Genomic DNA, 26377 nt, shown 5'->3' with positions numbered 1-26377 from the left:
TCTTGCATTTAAATTGACGTAAAAAATGCCTAAATTGTAAATTGAGATTTATACTTCTTGTCTTGCTCAACAAAAATTCAAAATGTGACATGGAAGTTGGATGGACTTTATTCATTGTGAATGTTTCTCCACTAATTGCTCAAATTAAACACTATAATATAATATGAAAGAAAATCTGGTTGTATATTGTCACATACACACTATATAACTAGATGTAAAATTGCTGCATCAGCTGTGTTTTTTTATACAAATAATACACATTAGTATACATGTAAATGATGAATATTGAAATAATTAATTGTCCATAACACTAAAAAACAAAAACAAAACAAAACAAAAAATTGTTCATCTTGCATTGCCCTAAAAAATTTAGTAAAACAAAATAAACTGTGCTCAACTCTACAGACTGAGATAAATTAAAGTAGTGCATTGTGTTTGTATTTTTGGATTTAAAAAAAAAAAAAAGTGTTATTGGATCAGATAACTGCCAATTGCTGGTACTCATTCTACCTCTTCGATAAACACCGCAATTTTAGCTTAAATATATACACTGGTCTACAAGGAAAATGCTTCCAGAATAAAAGTAATGAAATTTTACTACGTGAGAGTCACTGATAAAGAACAATCAAGTAAAAAAATGCTGGTTGGCTGAACTTTCCAAGATACAGCCTTGGGTCAAAATGTGAAATTCAATAATTAACAAGAGAATGGGTTTGACTCAAAAGGAATATTTGTCTCAGAGCTACAAGATCTACTTCAAAACACTGTCTGCACATTAGAATACATTCACTTACAGGTTCTATTTAGTGGAAGATTTATAAAACTATTATATAAATGTACATAAACCAATATATATGTGTAATAACACTTAATCATATACCTTGAAAACATCAGCAAACCGGCAATTTTTTTCATTTATTTTCCAATTAATCTTATTAAAATACGTAACATTTAGCACATTTAATCTCTGAAGCAAATCATTTCTAAAAAAATGTAGACCAGTGTATTTAATCTTGCCTGTTTGTAGTAGAAAATTGTCAGATTTCAATAAACATGGGGTAAACATGACAAACTCATGGGGCCCAGCATTATTGGGGGGGGGGGGGGGGGGCATTCAGCAGTGGAGGGGGCCAAGTGCATATAGGTTAGAAGTTGTGAAAGTTTCATGTAAGCTCCGGTGTACAACAGAAGTATAGAAACTGGGAGTAGGACGTTTAAAGCCTGTTTATTTCTTTATTTTTATAATGTAGTTTATTTCAAAAATGCAACAAAACAAATTAATCTTACTTAGTCCTTAGAAATAAAACAGATAGTAAGAAATCATGGGAAAATACATGAAAGCAAAATATGGCTTCATTTGCACAATCGGAAGTGTTAAATTTCACTTTTATTTTACACCAGTTACGGTAGTTACAGCAATTACATAACACACCCACATGTGAATACCCCCCATCTCCAAGTCCGACAGATACTTTGTTGTCGGAACAGCCCTCAACCTTTAGCTTTCAGGGGGCCCACAATTGCTAGCGGCGCCTGAGCTGATGGATATATTATACTTTTGATATAAAAGCCAGTGCTTCTTTATCATCAAAAAGTATGTGGAGGCGGTAATCTGCTGCCCTTTACCACAGCATCAACTAGAAAGAGAACGAGAGAGGTGGGCTGATGTGTTAAGGGGAAAAGCCAAGGTTAAATAAAGCTATTGATTAATCTTTCCATTGTGCATTTGCTTCTTCTTCACCATTCCCTTGCCAAGTCAAATAAGTGATGGAAAAAGAATCGAAGTTAAATCCAATGACGGCCTCAGTGGACATTTGAATTGACTGTTGACCTGGTGAGAGCGGGTGCTTCTACGTACTTGTATGGAGAATGCTAATTGGTCACATATTAAATAAAGGGGAGCACTTCTAGATTATTATTGTCTTCAATACTACATTCACTGAATTGTAAATTTTCTACGATTTCACACACATACACACAGACACACACACACGTCGATCGATACGCATGCTGTATGCTAAGAACGTTTTCACTACATCCTTCTAAAATACAAAAGATATACGAAGTAGCCGACTTAGAATGCCTTAAACATAATCTAAATAAAAGTATTATATGTTGTTTAGTGGAATGCACCTGTCAGGAGATTTCCACCAAACAAGAAATCTTGCAAAGAGGTGTGTTTTGTTTTCTCATATCCCTCACAAACCTGCACGTTTACGCATCAACACTCCCCCTTCCACAAAGTCCTCCTCTACTGGGCCTTTACTGTTTCCAAGGCAACCTGCAGAGACGGCTAGAGAGGATGGGCTCATGGTAAAAGCAAGCAAGAAGACAAAATGCACAAAAATAAAATAGGAGGGTAGAAGGCCCTGTAGCATGGATATGACTGCACTGACCACCTCTGGTTTAGCAAGAATTTACCGGATGAGATATTGTAGATGTTTATTTTCTTGTCCTTAAAGGCACAAAGTAGTCTTGTTTTGCTGTATTCAGGGTGTGGAAATGGACCTCTGGCCAAGTACGTTAGCGACAGGTCTGGTGGAGGGTCTGTTAGCTTTGAATATAGATTGGAATATATAAAAGCAAAGTGGAAGCTGATTCCAGTAGTCTTATGTCGACATTTAACCCATAAAGACCCAGTGCTGCTTTTGTGGCAATTTGCAAATGAATGTTTCTTTATACAGGGTGTATATTAATAAAAAAAAAACCCTAACCCTAACCCTAACTTGGCCTGTCCTCAGTAACATTTTCAGGCCTAAACAAGTTGAATTCACTTTGAAAGGCAGGAACAGCTGTCATGGGAAAAGAAATGAAACTGACATGGTGGCCAAAGTGTTAATGCTGTAACCTGGCAATTTTGTGGAAAACAAGATGGATGCTAGTTGTCCCCTCCCATGACCTTTGATTGGATTTAAATCCTACCGCTATTTCGCGCAAACCAGTTTTAACTTGGACTGTGCAATTTGCCCCTGCTCACTCATGCATGAAAACCTGGGTCTGTAAATTTGGACAAATATCCACCCATCCCCTACCTTACTACCATCCATAAAAGAAAATTCCAAAACTTATCAAATGCGTAACTGAAGGTAATTTTTCCAAATGTATAGTATTATTTTTTTTTAATATATACACCCTGTATTTACTCTTTCTTAATTTATTGAAATATTATCTTTATTTTGCATTTGTTTCGTTAAAATCAGGTATTTTTGTATATTTAATTCACTGATCATGTGGGTGTTCATAAAATCTCAGAGTAAATTCAAAGTTTATTATATCAGAAACAGAGAAAACTGAAGAAACAGTATCATTCACACCTACAGGCAACTTATAGAGTGACCAATTAAGCTATTTAGATGCATGACATTGGACCGTGGGAGGAAATCAGAGGTATGTGGTAAGAATCACGTGTAAGCTAATTAATGAGACTATACATAACAACAAGTTAATGTGTTCATTACAACATCCTTTCAGAAAGAAATTTTTATATCTTATTTTCATAGTCATCATTCTCATATCATGGATGGGCTTAATTTGACATGTGAGCCACTATTGTGGGGAATCACAAAGAAGGTACCCTGTCCAAATGTTCCTACCTCTGTAATATTATAGCTAAATAGCAGAAGTACCAATGCAATAAGTATTCTAATCTAACAGAGGCAGTTCCATAATGGGTTGTTTGTTTGCATGCTAGGCTACTAACTGCATTTCTTTATAGTCAACACTTTTGATTAATGTGTTGCTTTTGCCACTATTGAGGTTATAAAGGTGTGATGATTTCAGAGAGCAACTCAATCGGGATGTACACAGATGCTTAACTATTTTCTGAAAATTACAATCATATTAGTAGCCAAAAAAAAAAAAAAGGAAAAATGCTGATGTTTAGTGAAGAAACAAGCACATAAAAGCCACCTTGGCACAGCCTCAGCCTCATCCAGAAGCTTGTGAAAACTTGTTACAGTTTGGTTGTAATTAGCCAAAGAACACTGATTCAGGCGGTGTATAAACAATACATATTGCAAAACTTGCAGCTATTATTATTTTGACATTGTGCATGTCTATATACTGATTTAGTTAGCTAATTATTCTGTCCTGCTACACATGTTTTCAGATTGATTTTAGATTCAGTATATATATATATTTTTTTTTGTTTGTTTTGTTTTGTTTTTACACTTGTGCTGGCAGGAGTGACCACAGGCTTTCTGTGATTTTGTTTGAAAGACTAATGTCAGTGAAGAGATAAGCCCGAAAAGCCAGAGGGATATAGATGCTTGAAGCCAGACACAGTCAAGGCTGTACACAGATGTGTTGATCTCTCCTCCCTGCAGCCCCCAGCCCCCCCTCTCTCTCATCTGTCTCCTGGCTTTCCTTGAGGTTTCTTATGCTCCCCTATCCCTCTTTGTTTAGTCTCATATATAGTGAATGGCTACTGAATGGCACATTATTCCATTTTGCAGACATTGTCGGCAACCATCAATTCTGTATGAGCTCTCCTTCACACCTCAGCGCCTCCTACACAGCAACTAGATTTTTTCTTTTTTTTTTAACTGCACCTGCTGTTGTGTGCGTGGGAAATAAGTATATCAGAAGTTCATTCCAGTGTGTATTTGTAGGGGTTTTGTACGTGCAAGTGTGTGCATACATACAGAGGTGTAAACCCTCATTATAATTTGTGATTTTTCCTTGTTGTCAAGTTGGAAAAACTTTATTTGTTAAGCTCAAAAACAGTCATCAGTTAGAGTTTGTTACTATAGCCCTGAAGTTTAAGTGAAGAGACAAAAAATAGTACACAACCCAGCACAGGGACAATGACTGAAGAATCAAATATTATACAGTTCTGTACCTGGACAGGGGAAAACACTAACTCACATGCAACCTTAGGATGCTATCAATTTCTTGGATGGAAAAGGGAGTTAATTTCTGCATTCCTCAGCCTCTCTAACCAGAAGTGATGGGTGTTGCCAGCTTTTGTCCAGCCCATGTGTAGGGAACAGGAGGCATTGATTGAATTGCTGCTTGACAAAGCAGAAACTGCTTATTGAGCTAATGCACCTGTGTGTTAGGATCGATCTCACAATGTCACTACCAAATGCATAGCAGGAGGAAGGAGAAGAAGTTACGAGCAAACAGAGAAGGAATCAAAAAGGTAGAGCAGGAGCGTATAGTAAGATGAGTAGAAAGGGAATAACATGAACCACAAAGAGAGTTGACAGGGACGCTACTACCAGTTGTGGGCCCCTTGAAAGGTTTAACGTTGTGGACTCTTTCATAAAATTCAGTATCTTGTCGATCTGTCAGAGTGGGGGGAGGGTGTATGTGGGAGTGTGGTCCATACATAACATCACTTACGCTAGCGGGAGAACGAAACTGAAACTTAACATACTTTCAACGTCCGACTCCCGACTTCTACGCCTCTCTTATACAGCGGATCTTACACGAAATTTTCACAACTTCCTGGACCCCCTCCATTGCTCTATGGGCCCCCCCCACAAATGCTGGGCCCCATGAATTTGTCATGTTACCCCCCCTTATCGGTGCCCTAGAGAGTTGAGGCCTTGGTTAGATTAGGATTGTTTTGAGCGAAACAGTCGTATTAACAGTATTTGTTTCTTTACCGTAATGTATAACTTAAGACTACAGCAACTTCATTTCTTTGATAACTTCATAACCGAAGGTCTTCTGCACAACTAATACAATCACAATCATGTCAGGCTGTGTGATTAGATATCAGTAAAATGCCGTGATTTAAGAAAATAAATACATAAATTAAAAAAAAAAAAAAACAAACACTAAGTCTGTCTGTATGTGACTGACTACATATTACCTGTTTGTATGCACACTGTAAGCCTCCTCTCATGTTAAAAACAGCCCATGATGCAACTGTGGCAGTGATGGAATGTAACTAAATGCTTTTTTTTTACTCAGGCATTTCCATTTTCTGCCATTTCATACTTCTACGCAACACTATATTTTGAAATCATTATTTTATTAATATTTTACTTCTTATACAGCTAATTTGTTAAATATATTTTCCACTTACGTTACTTGTACTTGAAGATTCGTATGTTATTATGTAAAATGTCAAATCTCATGAGATGATGATGTGTTATTATAGATGACTCAGCACTATTACCAGCCACATGGTAAATGGCCCATTTTTCATGTTTACTTTTGGTACTTGAACCATAAAGTATCGTTAATATTTAGTTTAAGGATGTAGTTTAATGAATTTTTGAGTATGTTGCCACTGTTGTTTTGCTTCTGTTATTGAAAAAAGTGATCTCAGCATGTCCTCCACCACATTTGTTAATTATATAGCAGTTGCAACATTACCCACAGTAATTACGGTACCAGAATATGCAACCATATTTAAAGCTGCAGTGTGCCACTGGGCACAAATTCCACAAATACATTTCAAAAACAAGAATTAACTATCCAGCTATCCAACTAAAACACAATGGGCTCGAGGCATTGGTGTTCCTCTTTCCGCCTCACAATGGGATGCAACACAGCTAAAATGCACCAAAGTATCGAAATGTGTCAGGTATGAAATTATACAGCTTAAATTATTACATCAAGCCTATATCACACCCTATATACAAAATATAATGAACAAGTGGTGCCAGGCACAACAAACCCCGCCCCTCACACACGCTGTAGCTTATTTTGGCATCGATCCAGCTGATGTCATCATGTCTATGCATGTGCTGATGTCATTATATCAATTGCCTCTATACACGTGTCAAGTTTGAAGTAAATTGAAACAAAATTAACGTTTTTATAGACATTTGAAATTTCAGCCATTATAAGTAAATGGGAGAAAAAAAGATTTAAATAAATTCATTAAAAAAAATTTAACTTTTACCTAATTTTCCCAAAATATAATCATATCTATTCTGGGTCACTGGCAATCTATAAACCCAGTTTGGCATGAATTCAACCAATATTTTTGCTGCTACATACATTTGAATACATGTCGAGTTTGAAGTAAATGGAAACAAAATTGACGTTTTTATAGACATTTGAAATTTCAGCCATTATAAGTAAACGGGGGAAAAAAGATAGATTTTAAAAATTTGTAAAAAAAATTTTTAACTTTAACCTACTTTAACCTCTAACCTCTAACTCTAACCTACTACTACAAAATGTAATCATATCTATTTTGGGTCACTGGCAATCTATAAACCCAATTTGGTATGAATTTCAACCAGTAGTTTTGCTGTGTGAGTGTTAATCAAAGAAACAAACAAAGAAACAAAACAAACCAAAACAATACCCCTTTCCACCCTTTGAAGGGTGGGGTAATAAGGAAAAAATCAGTTAGTGCTGGCATGGTTGTGGGGCAGAAGGCACCACTAAGGCATATGCTGTGGCAATGCCTATCTGTGAAGTTATTTTGGAGTGCTGCTGTTGAAAAATTATCTTTTCTGTTTGATGTGCAGATATCAGCATGCCAGTGGAATGCCTGCTGGGAATAAGAAGCCAAATATAAAATCAAATATAATGAACATAATACTGTCACTGGGATTTCTATCAGCAAAGTGCATTATTATGGTAAACTGGAAGGAACGTAAACACAACTGTTTTTAATATAGACAGTTGGTACAGGGACTTTCTGGACATCCTTTTTTTGGAACGGGGCCATGGGCCACTGTCAATCTTGTTTGCTTAAAAATATATATTAATTTGATGGTCCTGTACTTTTTTGTGTAACAAATTATACAAACGTAAGCTCTGTAACACCCCCCACCCCCATCCCAGCCATGTCTGCATATGTACAGTATGTGTATTATTTGCATGTGTGTCGAAATTATTTATAAAAAAAACCATTACGATGCCAATTTTAGCCAAACACAAGTATTTACACAGCAGTGTGTGTATGTTAAGAACCACTCAGACATGACATACTGCTCTTCTCTTTGACTCTTCTCTTTGAAAATTTGTCGATACATTTGCATTTACTCCTTTGATTTGGACCAAGAAGAAAGAAATTCAGATAAAAGGTGTATATTTTCCAAATTTGGCGCTTTTTTTTTTTTTTCAGCTTTAAGAGCCACATAAAATGACGATTTCCAAGAACGCAGAATTCCATTTTTCTGTCCTTCACTAATCTCCCTGCATCAGTTATCTGTCCGATTTTCTGTTACGTAACCCCTCAATATGCTATACATTCCTGATCTCTTTATCTTGCAGCATAAGCTTTTTTAAGCACAGTTTCCTGACGAATAGGATGTGCAGTATGTAGGGGTATATAATGATTCCCTCTCCTGGAGAAAGAGAGGATGACAAATTGAGGAACAGGTTTGAAAACACCCAGGAAGAGAGGGTATCAGTCTTACTGGGGTCGAGGGTTACTCCACAGGAGAGTTGCTTCATAGTCTCTCCTTCTCTGATGCCCTTTGTTCTAGTCACAGGGAATGAGGGGGGAAAAAAAACGGGAAGAATAAAAGGAAATAAGTAGGTGATGTAAAGGATGGATGATGTGATGGATGGCAGGGATCCTTCCACTCAGAATGCTGTGTGTGTGGGGAGGGGGGTCGTACACACTTGAGCGTGTTCATACGGTGCTTCTCGTAGGCAGTGTGTGTTGTAGAGAGGGGATGCATTGATGGACGAGGAGCATCCTTTGCCGTTTCAGCAGTGGAAGTGCTTAAAGCATCCGGACCCAGGGACGAGCCATGTCACATTCTGCGTTCCTCGTGACTTATGGACCTGCCATGACGAACACCCAAGGGCTGCCGGGGTTAGGTGTGTGTATGTGTGTATGTATGTGTGTGTGTGTGTGTGTGTGGTGTTTGTGTGTGTGTGTGTAAGGAGGGGGTTGAATCTATTAGTATGACAGAACCAGACCCCCTGAAGAAACGTCTAAAACAGAAGCCACTAAGTGCTGCTAAGTTTTCCTTTGAAAGCTAAAAAGCTTGTAGAATAATTTATGACATTATTCTGATGTACGAACGCACGTGTGAGGAAGGAAATTAATGGAAACTAAGTGAAGTCTCCTTGCAAATATTCAATTATTTTTATTTTTTTTTTTTTTCATTTATTCTCTGAACCTTGCTGTGTGTTGTTTATTTTCTGTCGACTATCTATCTGTCTGCGCAATAAAGAGTAAACAGTGACAAACAAGTTTCACACACATATTTTCACGCACCTCTGCCTCAGTCTTTGGATTTTTAGCTTAAAGATGCACAGCACTTCCAAGCTTTATCACGCTGTTAGGAACATTGCAACAAAATTCTGCCTGCTATCAAATCCATTTTTGGTTTGAAATTATTGTGTCTGAACAAGGTATGGACTGAACGACGACGGCATTTTCAGCTGCATTATCCGCTCTGAGCTTGACTGCCTCCGTGCACCATATTAAATACTCTCAGATTTGATTTTTTTTTCTTTACCCTCTGATGTTTATTAGTGACAGATAAATTCACATCGCAAAGATAAAAAATGAAAATTGATGGTTCTCAGTCAGGTTCAAAAAGGTATTTGCCACTTCACTGATCCAGGCATAGGACTGTTCTAGGATTGAACCAGTAATGGTACTATTAGACTTAATTTACTGCCCAAACTAATAACCTGAAATGGAGAGAGTGATGAGAAATTCACACGCACATACATGCACACACATATACACACGCTCATACAAGTGTAAAGTACATGCGTGCACGTACTCGCACGTCTCCAAACTGACAGTGCTGTGCCCTCAATCAGTTTTAATGTAGTGAAATCAGTCATCCTGCTCGTCTTCTCCTTCACAGCTTAGCCTCCCTCTTTCTCACACATCTGCCATCTTCTGCCACTTTTTTGTACTCACAGCAGACATTTTGACTTCTCATAGCAGGAAAGCACGGGTTGTAACTAATAACATTAATGATGGCGCTGTTCCATTTAGGTGTGCCAGTAATTCATGCCAGTAAACCAGCATGTACAATATCATGGGCCTGGAACTGGCACACATGAGTGAAAGTTGGACATTCAGTAACCAGACACTTCTTTCTATGTTTCATCTTCACTGTCCTCATTAACCATCATCCTTAACCCATAACGCGAACGTATCATATTTGATAGATGAGTTTTGAAGCCCTCTACATGATCAGTGTGATTTTTTTTTCTTGAAAAACCTGATGTATACAATTAGATACATGCAATACACAGATAATCCACCAGGGGGGGAGGAATTCGTTTAACAGAGGCCTTTCCAGTGACACAACAAGATTGTCATTAACCTTTCATGTATAGCGGTCACTACAGTGGACGCTATTCTACAGCTGTTCTCTTGTATATTCAAGGGTTTTTGTTGTTTTATTTGCATATCAGCCGACACAGTGGACGCTTATGCACCATCTCATACACGGCAATTCATACCATTACTGTAACTTCGCTGTTCTTGATAAACCTGATCTGCAGGAACATGTTTGAGTATAAATCTATTGCTAGTTGTTATTAGACTGTAATTAACAGTTTTCTTACACAAAGAGTTTTTTTTTTGCATATTATCACCATGAAGTGAGTAATAAATGTACAGTCTACTCTCGTTAAACCGCCCGCCGTTATACCGCCATTTTCCGCTTATCGCCATCCGCCAGCCCAGTTCCATGCACAAACAACACTTATACCATTGATTTCCCGACCGTTATACCGCCAGCGTCGCGGCGCGGCACCTCCGAGGTGCGCCGCCGTGGCACCCTCCGAGGGTGCGGCTCCAGTGTTGTCTTTTCTGTGGAAACCGGGTCGAAAGGCTCTTTGAGTGTTAAAGGTTGCCGATCCCTGCCTTACAACATAACAGAATCAAGATTTATTTAGAAAACCAATTAGAACGGGTAACGGAGGCAGCATAGACCTCATATAGTAAAGACATGCACATTATGGACGCAACCCGTTGTAACACCATTTTCGCTATACCGCCAATTTGGCCGTGAACGGAAGTTGGCGGTATAACGAGAGTAGACTGTAGTATGATAAAAATGTGAGGAAAACATCCGATTAGCTGTATTAAGGTGTTTCTATTTCATGTTATTGTGTTTTAAATACATGTTTCTTTGCTTCAAAAATTAAATGCATGGTGTCCAGCTGAGTGGACATTTTTATAACTCCATAAAAAAATCAGTTCATTAAAAAAATTTCTATCACATTGTTTTTTTCACGCCTAAAGAGGAATAAAAACACTCAGGAAAAAAAAAATCTTGACAAAGGTTCTCATAATTCATGCATCAAAGGGTTAATGAGGACAACGTGATATCATGAATTGCGTACAGATAACATGCCACTTATAACTTGCGTGTTATCTGTACGCATTATAAGCGTGTATATTTACGCCATGTAAAATAACGCTCCATTAGGCGAATTAGAGGCTAGCGCGATTAGCAGTTAGGGTTAGTGCTAGCGGTTACCGATTAGCATGATTAGTGATTAGCGTGATTAGCAGTCAGGGTTAGGCTTAGGTTTACGGGTTAGGGTTAGCTGTTAACACGATTAGCAATTAGCGGCTAGTGCATTGACACGCCATCAAATGGCATTAAATAACATGAGAAAGGATGAAAATGCGTATGTATAGCACGCCAGTTGCAATAAATTGGCATCACATACATTTCATGAGATCAGTCTGATGAGGAAAGATGCAGAACTTTGCAATTTTGAACAGAAATCACCAATTTGTTAGACATGTTTGTGTTATATTATGTTTTTGTTTGTTCAAAAATAATGGTATTTATGCATTGAGATCCGATGGATCAAATATGATACAAAATTGAAACTCATACATGGAAATGGAATTTGAAAAACAAACTTGGGGTTGTTCAGAAGGACCCATAAAGGCTCCAGTTTCAAAGAATTGGAATTTTCTGTCAATGATTTAATGGTTCAGGCTTTTCAGGGGTTAAAATTCAACTCAGCATAAGAGCATTTTTATACACACACATTTAACATGAAATTGTTTGATGCAGGACACACTTTAGCAAAGGTCTCTTGAGATTCTTAGCTGTTAAAACCACTTAAATCAATACATTAGTTTGCAGTGTATACAGTTCATAATGTGATGCAGAACAGAACTTTGCTGACTTAGTAAAGTTGAACTTTCTATAGCGGCTGATAAGAGATGTGGCCGGTTTCCAAGGCATAGAAAAGGATAAAATATAATATTAAACAAGTTTGAATCATTCTGTTCAAATATACCATTGCTTTATCGAAATATTTTTTGTGTAATGTTTCTTATTTAATTGACACAAATCTTTTTTTTCCAGTATACAGTACTTCCATTAGACATTAGAGTCATCATTGTATATTTATGTCCATAAATATATGACTATGGTTGTTAAGTGTAACTTTACCCAGTTGTATCTCCCACCCACAGTATAATTCTGAAAATTGCTACAAAGCCGGAAAGAGGCTGGAATAGAAGTGATTAGTTTCTGAATGTTCGGGTGTTGATGTGTGACAGGAGTAGTTCAGGGTCATCCGAATGACATTAAATTAAAAAACACTTATGCAGAACCAAGTGGCTCTGAAGCATTCATTGGAATTTTTGTACTGATGTTACGACTTGAGAAAGTACCACCTAAAAACTAAGTTTAGACTTAAGTGATCATCATATTTAGAATATTTTACCCACTTTTTCTTGCCATCCACTGACTTTTCCCGTGGGAGGACTGAAGCCCTGAAGCCTCTTAAACATACAAGAGATTCATTGTAAAAGAGTAACTCTGCAGCCTTGGTTGTTGTGTCATTGTGGTAAAATACGTTGGAAAATGAACATTTTGGCAGAATCAGACTGAAGGAAAGGTGGACCAAACACGCCCCAAACATGAGTAGAGACGTCAATAATTTCTTATTCACATTTCATGACATATTTGTACTAATATTTGACTTGATGGAATGTCAAAAAAGAAACCAAGACGCTAAAAAGTGGTGATCTGAGCCATTTTCACCTGTAAATATAGATTTTTACCAATTTTTGTTCTTTTTTAGTGCATGTTATCACCGGTTTAAATGTTTCCTTTCAATTAGGTTGAGTCAATAGTATTCTGTTCATAGGTCCCAAAAACATATTGGTGTTCATCACATTCAACGCTCTGCTATGAATATTGTGACGTGCTGAGTGTAGTCTGTTAGGATGTTCATGCCAATGGAAGACTATTACTGAAATATATTTAGCAGAAATAATATAATCTACATCCATGCATTTCCTTGTCTGTGTAAGTGTTCAAGGGTTAATACAAGAGCCACATTGAACTAGCCTCCCATGATCAAAATAGTGGTTGAAGCACCAGCTGTTCTCTACAAGTACTGTGGCCTCTGCACTACTCCACCGAAGTCCCTCCCTGCAGTTAATATGGTAAAAGGAAAAGGTCCCTTATGTATATGCTAATCTGAAAGTGATGGAAGGGAAGCTGTAATAAGGTGGCCCTTGGCAGGTCAAAATAAAGGCTACGGTGCAGCAGAGCCTAAAAGTGACAAGTTAGTTTGTATTCAAAGGATTAGGTCAGAGGGAGAGCGCCTGAGCACTAACCAGGTCCTAAAGAAGTACAGCCGCACTGAGTCATTTAGCTGAAAATGTGATGTCTGAGCAGGTGTTTGGCCTTCAACAGATGATGGAAAGCGCCCTGCTGTGAAATCACTGATTGGGATGGAGCTAGACATGCAACATGCAGCTGCAGTCTCTCACCCTAAGTGAGTCATTGCAGATTTTACCATCTAAGAGGCACTTTAGAGGAACAAGAAAATGTTGAGGGCCCTTGCTGTAGGTGCTGTGTGTGTAACTGGGTACTATCAGTTACTCATAAAGAATTTATGAACTGAGACTACTTTGTGTTAGTTTCAGAAATGCTTTGTCTTCACATGGGTTATTGTTGTGACAAAACATTTAATGGGTTTGGATATCACTGTCACTATTGACTACTAAACTGCTCACAGTATATTGTGTCTCAAAATTACTCTTGTGCAATGATACACTCTTGATACAAAACAACAATGATGAGTAAGTGTCTGAAATGTCCGTTTACGTAACTGATGAGTGATTGGAGATAGTGGAAGAGATAACATTAAAAAGTCCTTTATTTTTTTTTTTTTACTTTACATGACTAGAGGATGTTAAATAAATTTAGACAATCAGTATTAACCCATAAAGGCCCAGAGCTACTTTTGTGTCAGTTCCCAAATACATTTTTCTCTCTATTTAACTTTTCTTAAATAATTTATCACCATTTATTGGAATATTATCCTCTGTATTTTGCATTTTTTTTCAGTCAAATTAGGTATTTTCCATTATTTAATAATTTAGGTTTAAGTCTATTCAGTCATCTTCCCATAATACAGAACATACAATCAATGAGGATGATTTTAAGTCAACCTCATTGATATGCCTCGCCTACATTCAAATCAAAATCAGTTTTAGGATACCAATCAATATGTAACCAATCAATACATCAAAAATCATTCTTGTTCATATCCATGAAAATATCTTTACAACCGGTGTTTTGAAAACCATTAATGAATTACACATCTTTAAATGTATATTTATGTCATTCCATAATTTATCTCCAGTAACAGAAATACATCTTTTTATACATTTAACGGCTTTTGTACAGTAAACATACAGACAACCTCTGAAGTCATACCTGCCATACCTTTGATGATCATGAAAATGTTCATAACAGCTTAGATTAAACTTGAGGTTTCTTACATCAAAAAGGAGGAAAAATGAAGAAGTGACTTTTCAGTCAAATATATCATTAACTGAACATAAACAAAGTGTGTCCATCCACTGTCATTGATCAAATTCCATGGGTTTTACCGGTGATCAATGTTATAGAAGATGACTGTGTTTCCACGGTAACTACGGGGCCTCTGAACGTCCAAATGGGTCATATCTGATGACCGTGAAAAGATGACAAACTGTATTTTACACCATTATTTACATGGATTAATAGAATTAGTGGATCAGCAGGTATTAAACAGTTTATATCAGTAGGTGGTTTTGGTCAACGGTGGCTGTTTGGGTCTTTATGGGTTAAGTAATATGGTACTGGTGAATAAGTAACTTTAATGTCTCTAACGACCGAACAGAGCACTAAATACTTTCGTCTTCAATCTCTGGACATACCCCACCATTATATCATACATATTCAGATCCAAATTGTGAAATTGGCTGTTCATACCTGGTATTAGCATGGATCTGGGTTGATAGGTGTGAGTACACCCATGATGTTCTGTGATCTGGTGACTCAGTGCTTCCAGAATGACACAGTTCTGGCTCTGGCTCCTTTCTGATGTGTCAGAACCTTGGTGCTTTCCAGCGAATCATCCCACATTCACATCATTTGAAAAGGTCGGCCTTTGCCATTCTTCTGCTAATTTGGCATCTAATTTGCTCTTATAATGAGTGTTGGTGTGAATGTGGTGAAGACGATGTAGACAATTCACATATATTTTGGAAATGTCAATATATTACAGTGTTTTGAAGATGATTTGGGACGTACTGTACCAATATTGGATATTCAATTCTGCTGATTCCTGATGTTTTATGTCTTTGTAACTTTTAGGATACTACCAATTCTTAACCCTATAATGCCAAGCCCTCTACATGATCAGTGTGATATTTTTTTTTTCTTGAAAAACCTGATGTATACAATTAGATACTAGCAATACAGGGATAATCCTCCAGAAGGGAGGAATTCATTCACCAGAGGCCTTTCCAGTGACACTACAAGATTGTCATTAATGATGAATTTTGAAAAGGACTTACCAATTTGTTACACATGTTTGTGTTACATTCTGTTTTGTTCAAAAATAATAATATTTGAGCATTGAGACCTGTTCTGACCTAATCAAATTGATACAAAACTGAAACTCATACATGGAAAATGATGTTGAATAAATAAATAAATAATAAATAAATATAAATAAATAAATAAAAATTTTGTTGTTCAGAAGGACCCAGAAAGGCTCCAGTTTCAAAGAACTGGAATTTTCTGTCATGATTTAACTCTTTCGGGGCCCAGACAGTTAAGGGCTAATAAGCCTTAAAAGTGCCACAGAATTTGGCCGTTTTGTCAGTATTTCGCGTCGTTTTTATAATATTTGAGAATCCTGCAGGAAACCGCTCGGTAACATCCGACCGATTGCTGATTAGATCCAAAACGCACCGGACGCAGCCGATTCATTATTGATCGTAATTTGCATAATTTATAATAATAATAATATCTTTATTTATATAGCACTTTTCATACATAAAAACTGTAGGACAAAGTGCTTTACATATCAGTTTAAAAATCAGTACCGCCCCCCACCCACACCCACCCACTCACCCGCACACACACACACACACACACACACACACCACACACACACACACATATACACGCCAACCCCCAAGCTCACACTACTTAAGAAGACTGACTGAGCACGGGTAGACCAGAACAAAAATGTACAAGTAAAGTAAAACATCAAGTTTAGGAGGCGCTGTCTCAGGGAGCCATCCGCACCAGGAGGCAGCCGCCGACCCCGGCGACCAGGCACCAGCAACACAGCCCCGCATCCCAACTAGTGGAGAGGCCAACTGGGACCCCCACCCACCAGAAAGGAGCGGACCCCAGTGAGAGAGAAGGCGCCACAGCCCCGGATGTCCACAGCCGCCCCCCGGCATGGGGGCTCCCTCTGATGAAACACCGGAGAATAAGAAACATTAAAAGATATAGAAATATTATTCGGCTCCGCGGTACCTCAAATTCCCATCTGATTGTTCTCAAAGGGGGAAACAGAAAGAACGTCATCGGAAATGTGAGAAAGAAATGGGGGTGGATGGTTGTTTGTACACAAATGTGGCGTGTTCTCCAAAGCCGATCTGATCGGCCCGTGGCACTTTAAAGGTTGTATTCGTAAAGCCGATTAATCGGCCCATGGCATTGAAAGAGTTAATGGTTCAGGCTTTACAGGGTTATAAAAAGACAAATATTTGGTTAAATTACTCTTTAGAGCTGAAAAAAAAAAAAACTATAACCAGTACTGGGGGAAGGTACCCTTCCATCAAAGGGCCAGTGGATACCACAATTGAAGAAATATTACTCATGGAAAAAATTAACAGGACAGACTGAGACTGCAAGAACCACAACTGATAAAAGTGGAATAATGGACTATAGCAACACAAAATCCATAGACTGACTGTTACTATCCACGACATTATTTGTCTGTACTCATTTATCCTTGTTTGTCTGGGGTTTTGTTTTTGTTTTTGGCTACTGTTATAATTTTCCATGAAACTCACTAAAGATTTAAGTTGAAAAAAAAAAAAAAAAATAGTACTCTTCAGGTTCACCTGGAGTTCTGTTGATGCCCACATTGCCACCAATGATTTTGTCTCCTCAGCCGACGACTGACTTTACTCCCTCTACGTCCTGCTTGTCTTCACAACCTATATAACACACCCTCTGATGATGTCTTGGATTGCAAAGAAGAATTAACTGTTCAGGTTCCAAACTAGTTTTTGTCCCAGTCTGAACATGCCGTCAGGCTCACAATTACAGTCGCGGAAAAAATTCTTAGACCATCAGTCATCAGAAACAATGGTTATCCAATCAAGTACTAACTCCTGAGTGTATCATGTGACTAAGACAGAAAATAAAACATGGAATGCCTAAAAGCGCTGTTTTTGTCAGTACAATGCCATAACTATTGATGTATGAACTGAAGTGATTTTGGTTATTATCAAGAAAACCATGGAAAATGACTAGATATCAGCTCTGAAATTAAACTCATGTGAGCTATTTTTGTTGTTATCATTATATTTGTCCAAACAAATGTACCTTTAGTTGTACCAGGCATTAAAATGAACAAGAACAAGAAACAAGAAACAAGAGTGGTCTAATATTTTTTTTCCATGACTGTAGGTTTAGGAAAGCTCTATAAGATCACGTTTGAAGGTGGTCACGGCTGCCTATTGTCATAGTTTTTTTCCCGAAGACAATGTGAAACCAGTGGATCATCTCAAAAAAGAAGGATTTATTTGGCACACACAGGGTAAACTGGCATACTGACAGAGTGTCGGCAGATTACAAGTTACATATGATGACAGGTGTATTTAATGTTTCTTCAGAGTCATTATGTGTATATGCTACATAAGTTGCAGATAAGTCCACGGCTTGGTTGGCGCCCCTGTATCCCAAAAGGGCCTCGACCCAATTTCCTTGCTACATGTGTTATGTAGATTAGACTGTATACCGCGCTCACAGCTTGTATGAACTTTATACAGAGTATAAGTGTGTCCAAAGGTCACATGTAACATAATATGGCTACGTAATGACATAATAAAATATAGACCCACACTATGTCCACAATCTTTCAGCAGTATGCATGCAGTTGCATCCTGGGACTCAAAATTCTGAAAAGCCCAAATAAATCTCTGAGTGTGTCATAAATGAAGCACTGCTGAAGCACAAGTCGATGACAGCCACTTTTTTCTCTCTCTCTCCAAGTGAGAAAATAGAATATTCACAGCTTGCATAATGTGGTTGTAATTTATTCACATTTTAAGCGATCTAGTCATCACTAAAGCATATGTCATAGAAGAAAACCAATAAATATAAATGGAATGCTCAGAGTTGTTGTTGTTGTCATATTTAAGGTACAATGATTGATTCACAAAGTCAAGTCAAGTGAGTACAAGGTAAAAACACACTTCACTTTAAAAGCAGTAATTGTCGTTTCTTTCTACTTTGTTAACATGACTATTAAAGATGAAAAGGCAGCAAAACATCCTTTTATTCATCATTCACCTTTCTGACAGTTTCTTCATTTGTGATGCATTTGCAAAGAAACATTAAAGCCAGTCTGTTAAATCTGACAGGTCCAAAATACCTACAGGAAATCAAGCTTATTTAGCTGTGTTTACGGTGTCAAAAGAGCTTTTTGTTTGCACATAGAGCGGAAAAGTGAGATCATGATTGGTCACTGGAGATGGTCGTGTAGGCGCACTTTAATGCCGGGTGTGAACAGATTCAAAGCTTCTCTGAAGGCTTATGCTTCTTTTCAGCAAAGGTAACGTAAGTGAGATGCACACACATGATCTGATGTCTGAAATCTAGCACAGATAATTTGACTTTGTTGTGTGAAGGGGTGGACAACCTGATTGCAGTCTCTTTATTTACCAGCCAAATTCCACAACTCAAGTTCTGTGTAGTTCGCTGCCGGGCAAAAACACATTGATCTGTCCTTGTTAGAGCTTGCTGTAAAGAAGCTTTAGCGTACTGGACGAGGAAAGATGAAAAAAGCCAACAATGAAGGCTTTACATAATATTTTTTTTCCTATGATACGGTATTAATGGGAACACATAATTGCATTAATTCACTAGTTGCTGTATTATCATATTGTGCATATTAGTCATTGTAAAGCTGTTATTCTGTTATTGTATATTTTTTCCAGTATTTTGAGTATTTGGCTGCATAACTTTACTTTTAGTTTTAGGATACACACATTTTATTAAGTTACACATATAGACCATTCGCTGTTGGCACATAACATACATTACATGTGCATATTAGATCTTTAGTTCTTATAGTGTGTTTATTAATACCTTATTTTACAAGAGACTGGGTCATCAACGGCAATAATGAGTGATATGGGCGAAGTCAAGGGAAGGTTAAAACATTTGGTGTAGATTATTATATAATCTACACCAAACCTATATTTTTGGGTAAGTAATTACTTATATTTTCAGGAAAATGTATTTTCAAAGAAAAAAATTGTGAAATGAGTGTGAATGTTTGGAAAGAGACAAAGTTTTGCGCCGTCATACTGGGTTGATTTTAAAAACTCTCAAAAATAAACTACATTTATTAAAAATACATTTGACTGTTATTTATGTCATATTCTAAACACACAGTGTTTAAAATTAATAACTGCATATCTATGCAAAATACATTTGAATATAATGTTAATATTATTTGTATGTTGTAAATATTGTTTAAAAAAATGTATATGATATTGATAATTGAAATAAAAATCTTTAATTTGATATTTACTTTTGTTGTCCATCCATGACGCTGCCATTTATCAAAACTCTTACTATTGGGGTATGATCAAATTTTTTTTCTTCTAACCAATTATCAGGTTGTAAAATAGAGGGTTTAAGGTATACACTGAACACATTTTAGGATGATAATGTCATAGGAACTTCACTTTTGAGAACTTTGTAATTCTTGCAAAAAATAGATGTTAATTTTCTGTCCATCTGTGACGCAGTAGTTTTTGATATTTTTCATTTAAAAATATTTGAAACTAAATTTTGCCCTTTGAGTATGTTTAAGATGACATTTAGACCTTTCCAATTATGTGTAATATTTGTCTTAAACTTGTCCGGTTCAAAAGTTATGAATGAAAAAGTCGTGGGCTGTCCATCCGTGGCACCTTTGACCCCGCCCATATATAAAGTGACAGTGTAATACTAATATGTAAAAGTTAAAGGTGAATATGTGTACCTTAATATAAAGCGTTCATGTACTAACTATGAGGATAACATATATTTACTCCATTAGATTTTCTAGACACATAAATTCATCCACATCATCCTGTCCTATTTGTCTTAAAACGGTTATCGAACTAATTTTGTCGTTAAGCTAAAAATAAAGTGCCATGAAGCAAAAATAACCCGATTTCCACTGTGATGTTCTAATCTTTTGTAAAACATTCAAAGGTTAAGACATCTGGCAGCTAAATAGGTGTGCATTGAGCGTAGTGGTGAGGCTGTAAGCTATGTAGTTGTATAGGAGCCATCCTGTTCTCTCTGGAGTTCAATCCAGTTCCTGTGGAGAGACTGAGTTTCATCCAAAGTCCAGCACATGCTCTGGCCAGCTCTCACTGTGTGGGAGTGTGTGACTTGGCCTGGGACTGTTAGCTGGATGACTGGGTACGTGTGTGTGTGTGTGTGTCTGTGTGTGTGTGTGTGTTGTCATGGCAGTTTTATTCATGCTTTCAGGATTTATTTTTGAGACAAACAAAACCATCTTGCCTCTACACGACTGTGCAGCCTGTGTAGTCTCTTCAGTCTCTGTCATCTTGCTGAGACAATCACGTGTCTTTTACAGGAATAGGAGGCTTAGGAAATCTTGGCTGAACTTATTTTGAACTTGATTTGCAAAAAACATGCAATTAGACAAGGTTTTTATCAATACCCAGCTCATTTATTTGTATGCTTCTACATGAATGGACTCGATTTAATGGTCAGAAGCATCAAGGAGTGAGTAAGTAAGCACCTATGGTAAATAAGGTTTGGCAGGAAAGTGAAAGACTCAATTGGATTCATATATATAGCTTACTCAGACAACAGTTAGGTTCACATTTTGTGAAATCATTTAGTTTTAGGTCACCTTAACCCATAAAGCCCTGGTGCTACTTTTGTGGCAGTTCCCAAATGAATTTTCTCCCTATATTACTTTCTTAAGTGATTTATCAACATTTATTATAATATTATCCTCTGTATTTTGCCTTTTTTTCTGCAAAAATCTGGTATTTCCCATATTTAATTAACTGATTAGTAGATGTTTATAAAAGCTCAGAGTAAAGTTGATGTTATAGCAGAAACAGAGAAAGCTGAAAAAAAAATTGACTTTCTTAACAACATACTGTATCATTAACTGAACATAAAGACAAGTGTCTCCATCCTGTCATTTGTTAAATTCCATGGGTTTTACTGGGGAATAAATGTTGCAGAACAGGGGTGTCAAACTTATTTTAGTTCAGGGGCCACATTAAGCCAAACATGATCTGAAGTGGGCTTAACTCCAAACTTTCCTCTACGTTTTAGAGTGAAAACAGTAAAATCATGTGATGAAAATGTTTACATCTACCAACTATCCTTTAAAACAATGTGAATAACATGAACAAACTGAAATTTCTTAAGAAAACTAAGTGCAATTTTAACAATATTATGTCTCAGTTTTTCATTTACACATGTAAATTACAACTTACAGATCACAGTGGAGCAACAAATACACAAGACATTTAATAACAGACAGAATATTGGTAAACTTGCACTTCTGACATTTCAAAATGTTCGTATTTGTTCAGGTTATTTGTGTTTTTACAGTAAAATGACATGAAAATGTTTACATTGACAAAGAATACTTTGGAGTGGTGAGTATTTATAGGTTATTATGTTAACATTTTACTGATCCAACCCACTTGAGATTAAATTGGTCTGTATGCACTGTAAAAAATGACTGTAGAATTAACACCAAAAAGTTGTGAAATTGCAACATAAAAAAACTGTAAGTGACAATACAATGCAAAGTTGTTTATTTGAAAATATTTTTGTGCTAACGATTAAATCAAATATAGCTGTAGTTCTTACAGGAAGAGTATGTGAACAAAACCAGATTTGTTTGTAGAAATTATGTATTTCTATTGTTTCTAGAAAATAAAACTGTAAATTGAAATACAATGTGGTGCCATTTAAATTACAAGACCATAATGTTGAAATAACGGTGTATTTGCTTTTTTTTTTTAATATATAAAAGAGTTATAGAAAAAGTAAACATTTAATAATGTAACATTTTAAATTTGTAAATTAATGGGTTGGTAGAGTTGGTGGAGCGGCTCATCCAGTAACCGAAGGGTTGGTGGTTCGAATCTTTGCTCTGACTGTCCATATGTCAAAGTGTCCATGGAAGACACTGAAGCCTAAATTCCTCCCAGTAGGACTTGGTGGCTTTGGAAAGCGCTTTGGACACCATGAAGGTGTAGAAAATGTGCTAAATAAGTGCAGTCCATTTACCATTTAAATCCAATGTTAAATCTACATATTTAAAATGTTAAATCTACATGTTTCTCTGTAATATTTACAGCTGGATGTGTTTTTTACAGTATTGTTCTAGAAACCACAGCTGCCAGTTTTTTTCCATTAAACAACAGGATGTTTTTTATAGTGTGTGGAACCTGAACTAAAATGATTAATAAATTAATTGTAATTTTTGTATTTCACAAATTCACCCCAAGGGCCAGACTGGACCCTTTGGTGGGCCGGATTTGGCCCCCGGGCCCATTTTTGAGACCTGTTGTAGAGGATGATGGTGTTTCCATGGTAACTACCGAGCCTCTGAACGTCCAAATGGGTCATATCTGATGACCATGAAAATGAGAAACTGTATTTACAACAATTATTTCCATGTATTGATAGAATTAGTGGATCAACAGGTATTAAACAGTTTAGATCAGTAGATGGTTTTGTTCCATGGTGGAGGTTTGGGTCTTTATGGGTTAAACAGGTGGTGTGTTGGTCACCAGGTTCTACACTCTCCTTGTACTTGTTAGCATTAACTCTCTACTTTGCCTTCCTCTCCTTGTAGCTTTGCCCAGCTATACTTGTGGTAATCCGGGACAGCTGCTCAACGGCCATCAGCAGGGGTCCACGTTCAACATAGGCGACAAAATCCGCTACAGCTGCAGTCCAGGCTATGTGCTGGAAGGTCACACCACCTTATCCTGCCTCGCCACCTCGGCGGGTACCGCTGCCTGGGACTTCCCCCTGCCCTACTGCAGAGGTATGTATACACAGAAGTACAGAATATTCTATCAACAGCTAAGGAAAACATGTCAAGGCTGTAATAAACAACAAATCTCATCCTTTAACATTTGAATTTGCAGAACCATTAAAATTAAACATGTTATACACAAAATATTAGTAACCACGGGGTGTGACGGTGCACTGGTTTGTACCGAACCGTTTCAGTTCCTTGAAGTGGAACACACACAGTATGAGCAGGGGTTCCCCTATTAAAAAAAAAAAAAACACTTTATTTGAGGGGGGCGCCTATAAGGGTAGTAACATGACAACAGAAAGTAAACAGAGGCTACATTGTTGAGCTGCATTATGTAATAATAAATTCCATTATGTAATAAAAGTTCAAAATGTAATAAGAATGTCACGTCATCTTGTAACAAAGCCGCATTATGTAATAAACTGACGCATTTTGTAATAAACTACCTCAATGCATTATGTAGTAAATTTTTTCGCATTATGTACCAAGTTATTACAATTTGAGAAATTTATTACAAATGCACTTGACACATTTTTATTTTCAGGAAAATGTAAATGTGCTAAATTAATCTTTAAACTGTGTGGTTAAAGTTCTGATTATATTACCTGGAGCTCCTGTGACTAATTTCTTCTAAATTGCTCTGAAATTATATTAATTTGGATTGTTATTACAAAATGAACCATGTTATTACATTTTTTTGAAAATAAAAATGTGTCAAGTGCATTTTGTAATAAATTTCTCAAATTGTAATAACTTACTACATATGCGAAAAAATGTGCTATATAATGCATTGAGGTAGTTTATTACGAAATGCGTCAGTTTATTACATAATGCGGCTTTATTACAACATGACGTGACATTCTTATTACATTTTGAACTTTTATTACATAATGGAAATTTATCACATAATGCGGCTCAACATACGTTCAGATGGCAGGTCTTAATGCACAACTCAGATTTTTTGTTGAAATCCAATTTTTTTCTGCGCTTGTTCTTATTACACATTAAATGCAACTTCTATCAGTTTTGAATATGAACTGAATACAACCCTGAAGTGACCCACATGCACAAAAGAGGTCCTGATGTAATGCGAGACCACATAGGCCCACACTGTGTTTACAGAAGTAAATGTGTTTTTCCTGCTCCTCCTCCTGGACGCAGAATTGTGACACTTGTTGCATTTCAATGATGTAAGGTCGGATAATGCAACCTGGCCGTTCAAACTGAAGTCGCATTGCAAAATATCAGATACATATCGGATTTGGGACCACATATGAAAATGGCCTGGGTCACATGTGAAATAATCAGATTTGTGCTGTTCAAACTGTCTTTAACAGATCGGATACAGGTCACATATGGGCAAAAAAATTGGGTTTGGGCCACATTTGCCTGCAGTGTGAACGTATCCAAAGGCACTGAAGCTGGGTCGGACATTCGAAATATCTTAGTTTCACTGTCAGGTTTCTGTAGTTACGGAGAGCACACCCCCATACCCCCCCCCCCCACACACACACACACACACACACACACAGACACACACACACACACCAAGGTTATTATCGTTAACGAAATAACGAAAACTAAAATTGAAAAAACATTGTTGTTAACTGAAATAAATAAAAACTATAATTAAAAGAAAAAATGATAACTAACTGAAACTGTACTGTGTGCTTACAAAACTAACTAAAACAAATAAAAATTCTGGATAAAATTCCTTTCATTTTCGTCTTTGTTAACATCAGATTGATACGAAATCGATTTATTTCCCTCAAGCAATTTTAGCTGCTGGCACCGTATGATATTTAACGGTCCGTCACTTCTCGTCACTTGTCGTTTAGAGTCGTCTTTTGGTTCCCACTCTACCTGGAAACATGGAGACTAAAGTTGGGAGACAGCAGCAGAGTCCTGTCTGGGATTTATTTGAATTTGACGGTGAAGAAGAGAAAAGATATAAAAAAAACTAAAACTAAGCGTTTAGAAAAAAGCAAAAACTAATAAAAAGTAGCAAACCTGTTCTAAAAACTAATAAAAACTAACTGAATTTGAGAAAAAAAAGTCAAAACTAAATAAAACAAAACTATAATGAAAAATCCCAAACTATTATAACCTTGACACACACACACACACACTTCACTGATCTCCTTCACTGTACCAAAAACGTATCAAAAACGTATCGAACTGAAAACCCTTGTACCAAAAACATACCAAACCGAAATTTTTCTGTATCATTACAACCCTAGTAACCACTCAGTCAGATATTGATAATTTTTTCTAAACTGGCTTGAGCGGTAAAACAAAAGCAATGGGATTGACCATACCAGAGCTTCGGAGCGTGTGTCAAGTAATCCAGGGAATATTTTGCGAAGTGCATGTTGAGGCTTGTATCGATTTATTACTGACATCCAAAGCCTCGCCAGGTGATTGTACCACATGACCGATTCAGAAAGTGGTTTGAGATTTGAACAGCAAAACACAGTTTGAAACCCCGGTCCCTTGTGTTTTGTCTTTTCGGATCACTGATTGTGACCGATTTGTCTGAGCTAATCTTCACTTGTTGAAAGATTTATTTTTAAATAAAATGGGTGAAAGCGTTCCAACAACAACACAAGCACATTCCCTGTAGTCACCCCAGTTTTATTGTTTCCATTTTCCCTCATGACCATTGTCATTTCTTAAAGGACAGTGTATGGAAAAATAGACACATCAAACCGATGATGCCCTTGTAAAAAGTTTGCATGCTGTATACTTTTTATCCAGTAGGTGGCTGAGTAGAGCATGAGAAGCCTTGAATCCATTTGATGAAAAGCTTCAATGCTGCATGAAATCCTCATGCGACCATCACTGCCCAGGCAGCCCAGTG

At 37.0% G+C, this 26377-nt stretch overlaps 1 pseudogene; it reads left to right on the top strand.

The window, feature by feature from the left end:
* Nucleotides 1-26377, top strand: part of LOC115428144 (CUB and sushi domain-containing protein 2-like) — a 118829-nt pseudogene that overhangs the window by 81083 nt on the left and 11369 nt on the right.

Source organism: Sphaeramia orbicularis, chromosome 11 (assembly GCF_902148855.1).
Source record: "Sphaeramia orbicularis chromosome 11, fSphaOr1.1, whole genome shotgun sequence".
NCBI classification, from domain to species: Eukaryota; Metazoa; Chordata; class Actinopteri; order Kurtiformes; family Apogonidae; genus Sphaeramia; species Sphaeramia orbicularis.
The sequence above is the reverse complement of the archived record's forward strand: the minus strand, read 5'-3'. Positions and strand labels throughout refer to the sequence as shown.